The following is a 6,000-nucleotide window of genomic DNA, read 5'->3' on the forward strand; positions in this document are numbered from 1 at the left end:
CAAACTTACTGAGGGTGCACTCAGCGCCCTCATCCATGTCATCAATAAAGATATTGAACAGGACAGGCCCCAGCACTGACCCCTGGGGGACAGCAGTCATGACCGGTCGCCATCTGAATTTAACCCCATTCACCACCACTCTCTGGGCCCGGCCCTCCAGCCAGCTCCTTAGCCAACAAAGAGTGTACCTGTCCAAGCCACGGGCTGCCAGCTTCACAGAGCACCTTGGAAGGGAAGGAGGTGTTCAGCCTTGTGGCAGCATTTGCACCTGCCATGCATTGGTAGGCTCTCTCTTCTCCTCCCGCTGCGGTGGGCCCGAGGTGTCCAAAAGCCTCTCTGAGCACAGTGCCATGGAAGCGCCTCATCCTGGCAACAAGGAGAGGGAAAAGTGAGCGCAGTAGCTCTGGAAAGGGAAATGAGGGGGACACACAGGCAGAGAGCAGTGAGAGATTAAACCATCAGATTGAAAAGGAATGGTAATTCCCCAGAGAAGAATTTAAGCGGGGGAGGGGTGGAGAAGGAACAGATTGCAGCCCCGTAATGAGGCACACAGCATTTCCCTTGCGATCTGCCCAACGTCTAGTTGGGTTTTCTGACAGAAAGAAGAGCCCGTGCTACCCAGAAATCACTGCTGGAGCGGGCAAAGCTCTCCCAGGGATGGATGGAGAAGGGCGAAAGGCGGCAAGCTGCGGCTCCTCACACCCAGCCCCCAGTTCCCTGTATTTCAATAGGCAAATAACAGCTCGGGGTCAATAGCTGCGGCCTCTTTCCTAGAACTGCAGCAGCCGGAGCCAGCAGCCAGGCTACTAAGTGGGAGATCTGGGGGTGCAGTCAGCTCCTCTCGTTGCCTGCAGCATGGCATTATTTGTGGCAGAGAGCAACAGCACATCTCTTCTGGGCTGTGGTTTGGGGGACAATAGTGCACTATAGATGGGGTGGGAGCAAAACCAACAACATGCTGGGTTCCTTCTTGGCAGAAGTTCTCAGGAACAAATGGGCAGTGGGTTAAGCACCCCCAGCATAGCCCCCACAGTGTGTTTGTCTAAACAGGAGAAGCCAGAAAAAAGCCTGATTACAGTTGATTCATTTTCTTTCCTTAAGAGATTACTGCCTTCAGAGTTATCAGACTGATGCCTGCCCTTAGTACTAAAGTACCTGAAACAGGAGAAGAAGCTCAGCACAAGGGAAAGCCAGGCACAGCCCTCTACCGGCACAGGATGCCCTTTTGGCCACGCAGAGCTCAGCCCTATGAAGACACCCCTCATCCCCAGCACTCTCTGGAGGCAGCTCCCTCCTGCCATTCAGTGGGAGGACAAGCAAAGAGACAAAGCTGCCCTCACAGCGCTTCCTTATGACCATACACAAAGGCCTGGCTTGCATCGATCAAGCCCAGGGGCTGCCCACTGCTTTTGTTTCACAAATGCTGCATCCAGCACAGCATCAACATGCCAGGCAGGCCAGGTCCTGCAGGCAGAAACTTCAGGGCAAGGTGCTCCCGCTCCCTTTCTGCACGATACGCTCTCAGACACAACACTGCAGTACACTGCTGCTTATGTGCACAGCCATTCCTCGAAATGTTCTCCCCGCTCTTGGAAAGATAAACTTTCTGTAAAGGCAGTCAACTGCCAAATATCTCTATTGTGTTTCCTTTCACAGTCTAATTACCCAAACTTGCCAAAAGTATCAGCATAAATTTTTCATACTGTGCACAGAAAAATCTCTGCAGCCAGCTCCGGCTTCCTTTATGTGCCTCAAGGACTCACATCTGTAAGTACCCAGGTTCATGCACAGCTACGCAACTCCAGGTTCACAGATGGAAGACTTCACAGCAGCACCATACCAGCAAGAGCTACTGGCTGTCACACAGCTATGTGACATCCTCAGCTCCCAATCAAGAAAACTTCTTAGGAGATGAGATGTGCTGTAGGCTCACACAGTAGGCACAGGAGGTCACCTCGTGGCATTTTAGTGTTGCTCAGAACACCCGGGGAGTCCCAGCCTTCCTTCTGACAAGATAGGAGTCCAGCCCCTGCCACGTGGAATTATGATGGACTGGCTTTTTGCACCACAATGTTTGCAAATGGCTTGAATATACTCATATCCTTCTTGATGGAGCAGCTATTGAGGTGTTATCATCAGCTATCATCCTACTGTCGTATCTTCTTCTCCTACAAGAGTTTTCATCATACATTGGGCTGATGTTCCTTTGGCCTTTATTTCAGGACACTTGCTTGCAGAGGGAGATACGTTTCTGGTTGCTGTTGACGTCGCATGTTTTGTTAAGGAAAATCTGCCTGTCAATCTGCTTGGCCAGGGTATTTCTGAAAACAATAACAAAAAAGAAAACGCCACTTAAAATGGACCGCAGATCACCAGTGACCAAGGCACTTTTCTCCATCAGTTTTGTACGCAAAGGATGAAGTATCAGCCCTTGTGTTTTGTTAAAGCACTGTGCCTGCCTCATGTGAAGGGATGTTTCAAAAGCCACTTGTGTCCCAGTTCACCTAAATCAAAAAAAAAATTCAGGTGTGCACAGGACACGGAACTGCCCTGCAAATACCTTTGAGTGTTTTTTCCTAATTCAACATTGCAATAGAATGCCTTCAAGGGTAACAGCCGATCTGCCAAACTCAACAGCATGCAGTTTTCCAGACTGGATCATAGAATGGTTTGGGTTGGAAGGGACCGTTAAGATCATGTAGTTCCAACCCCCCTGCTATAGGCAGGGACAGCTCCCTCTAGACCACGTTGCTAAAAGCCCCATCCAGCCTGGCCTTGAATGCCTCCAGAGAGGTGGCACCCACAACCTCTCTGGGCAACCTGTTCCAGCGTCTCACCACCCTCTCAGTCAAGAATTTCTTCCTATTACCTAGACTGAATCTACCCTCTTCCAGTTTAAAACCACTTCCACTACATACCTGTCACTACATACCCTTATAAAAAGTCCCTCCCCAGCTTTCCTGTTGGGCCCCTTCAGGTACTGGAAGGCCGCTATCAGGTCTCCTTGGAGCCTTCTCTTCTCCAGGCTGAACAGCCCCAGCTCTCTCAGCCTGTCCTTGTAGAGGAGGTGCTCCAGCCCCCTGAGCATCCTCATGGCCCTCCTCTTGACCCACTCCAGCAGCTCCATGTCCTTCTTGTGTTGGGGGCTCCAGAACTGGACCCAGTACTTCAAGTGGGGTCTCACAAGAGCAGAGTAGAGGGGCAGAATCATCTCCCTCGACCTGCTTCACATGCTTCTCTTCTTGGATGTACAGCAATCTGCCTGTGTTTTATTGAAATCCATCTTCCTTCTTCCCCCTTCACTCTTCTCCAATCTCTTCATTTCAGTGGAAGGCAGGTTGCAAGATGGATCCCAACGGAGAGACATTTGAAGTATTTCTTCGCTGGGACTCCAAAGCAAAGCTTTTAACAAACAAAGCACAGCCTCACAGATGAAATCACCCTCGATGCCTAAGAACTGATGAATGGGTGAAAACCCTTCTGAACGTTTTATTGTGTGCAGAAATGCTTAAGAAAACAGAAAAGTGCACGCAGGCTACAGGAACCCTGGCAGTGTGTGTCAAGGTAGGGAAGCGATGCTGAAGACCTAAGCTACAAGAAAAAACAGAGGGTTACAAGATGAAGGCACAAGGAAACCCGGAAGCAATGCACATTTGCTTCATTCCCATGGCTCCTCAGAGGCACCTCCGATCACATACAATGGCAGCCCGTGGTGTTGTGTTTCTGATCTTACTACCGAAAATTGCCAAACCTACCCAAGTAGCACGAAACCATCACAGACCAAAGCCACAGAGCTGGAACGGGTTGCTATTTTCACTTCCCTTCTCTCTCCCCAAAACTTCTCCCAGAAATATTAGTCAAACCATTTTGGTTTTACGAACGGCAAGGCAAGCAGTGCCCCGAGTCTGAGTTACACTGAAATAGAGCGGAATGACTCTCTTAGGAATCCTTTTTCCTCTAAGCAGAAGCAGCATCAAAACCCAATGTCTTTTCACACAGGACGCGGGTGCGAGGCATCAGCATCCCATACACACCTCCCGGCTTTGTGGGAACTGCCGGTGAGCCCGCAGAGCAGCTGAGAGGTGCACTCAAAAGATGGGTTTCTTCCTATAGTGTGGGCACCCCTTTGGCTGTGTGCGACCCTCCACTTCAGCCCGCTTACCCTGGGGTGCCTCAGCACCACTGTCTCCCACCGTACAGCCCTGACAGAGGAGGAAGTGTTGGCCTCCGAAGCGGCAACCGTGCTGAGTGTGGCCCTTTGTTTTCACCGGATACGTTCAGGGCAGCACAGAAGCAGCAGTCACATCTGGGACCCTCTCAAGGGGCTGCTGGCAAAAATCCAGAGGCTCGGTAGAAGAAGCGGCAGATTGTGGGTTTGGATGCCTTGGGCAGGATGTCTGCTTCCACAATGGCTGGGGAAGGAAGGAATAGAGGAGATGGTCTGATAAGAGCACAGCTGTGATAAAAGGGCTCTGTCTGCTCAGCATTCATTAATTTGAGAAAGAAGAAAGGTGCCCACAGTCCCCGCGTTACAGATGTTACAGCCTCACGCCTCAGCGAAATGGGAACCGGTCAGACTGGAGGCGGTGTTGAACGCTGGCACAGCAACAGGCACAGAGCAGAACAGAGGTGTCAGACAGGGGGTCCATCTCAATTCACCCCACAGTCGTGATGGAAGTCGTTCACATCATTCCCTCGGCCTTTTTGGGTCTCCGTCCCGCTTTGTCCCGGGCGGGGGGCAGCTCTGCGGCCGCTTTCAGAAGGGCGGCCTCTCCTCCACAGTAAAACTCCGGGCCTTTTGCTTACAAACTCGTTCTGCTGAGGGAATTCACGCCGGCCGAGCGCGGTGACTGAGCGGCCCATCAAGAGCTTCAGCGAGGCTTCCAAAAGCACGGCGCCACGGGAGCGCTCCCGCTTCTGGCTGCCAGCTGGCCTTCGCTCCGGCCCACCTCGCGTTTGGTACGAAGGGAAGACTTGAGATTTTAGAAGCGGCGTTTGACGCCGTCGGGTTCCCGGCCCAGAGGAGGCCGCTCGCAGCGCAACGGAGCACCGTGAGCTCCGCCTGGCGGTCACTGCTGCCGTACCGACCTCCCCGCGCCCTGAGCCCTCAGGGAAGGCACCGCTTCTGGGCGCGCTTCTCCTTCCTTCTCACCCTGAAGAAGCATATTTTTAAACGGAAACAGAAAACAAAACATATATGCTGAGAGCGAAGGAAAGGTTTGCGTTCCTTGCTGGTCGCAGATGTGGCTAAGCGGCCACACAGCCCTTCTCCTCGCTTTGATTTCCCTATAAAAATCAGGAGTTCCACTGAGAACGCAGCGTGCGCATTGCACGTTTTCCTCTTAGCGGAAGAAATAACTTTGATTGAAGCTCTCAAGAAAGAACAGAAAACTCTTCCTCATTCATCTTGTAAGTGCCCCATCCCGGGAGGCGCTCAGGGCCGGGTTGTTTGGGGCCCTGGGCAGCCTGAGCTGCTGGGGGGGCAGCCCTGCCCATGGGAGGAAGGTAGGACTGGGTGGGCTTTGAGGTCCCTTAGAGCCCGAGCTATTCTGTGACTGTGTGACTCACAGCCAAAGGCAGACATCCTTCCTACCTGTTCACGTCTGCTGAAGACTTACACAATCACAGAATGGCCTGGGCTGAAAAGGACCACAATGAACATCGAGTTTCAACCCCCTGCTATGTGCAGGGTCGCCAACCACCAGACCAGGCTGCCCAGAGCCACATCCAGCCTGGCCTTGAATGCCTCCAGGGATGGGGCATCCACAACCTCTCTGGGCAACCTGTTCCAGTGCGTCACCACCCTCTGTGTGAAAAACTTCCTCCTAATATCTAACCTAAACCTCCTCTGTCTCAGTTTAAAACCATTCCCCCTTGTCCTATCACTGTCCACCCTCATAAACAGTCATTAAACTCCATAGACTCCATACAGGGTCTGCAGGGCAGGAATGGGAAACAGAGAGGAGAGTAATCCGCATCATTTTTTGAGATTGAGGCAGA

General features: G+C 52.0%; 1 protein-coding gene across 2 annotated transcripts in view; it reads right to left on the minus strand.

Annotated features, from left to right (window-relative positions):
• Window positions 1-5,040, minus strand: part of CGTL (cystine/glutamate transporter-like) — a 28,992-nt gene extending 23,952 nt beyond the window's left edge. For both annotated transcript variants that reach the window (XM_015287480.4, XM_040658837.2), the window contains exon 1: window positions 189-5,040. The gene's annotated coding sequence lies outside the window, so the exon portion shown is untranslated. The remainder of the gene's footprint in view (window positions 1-188) is intronic.
• Between the last annotated feature and the right edge of the window lie 960 nt (window positions 5,041-6,000).

This window comes from Gallus gallus, chromosome 1 (genome assembly GCF_016699485.2).
Source record: "Gallus gallus isolate bGalGal1 chromosome 1, bGalGal1.mat.broiler.GRCg7b, whole genome shotgun sequence".
Classification (NCBI taxonomy): domain Eukaryota; kingdom Metazoa; phylum Chordata; class Aves; order Galliformes; family Phasianidae; genus Gallus; species Gallus gallus.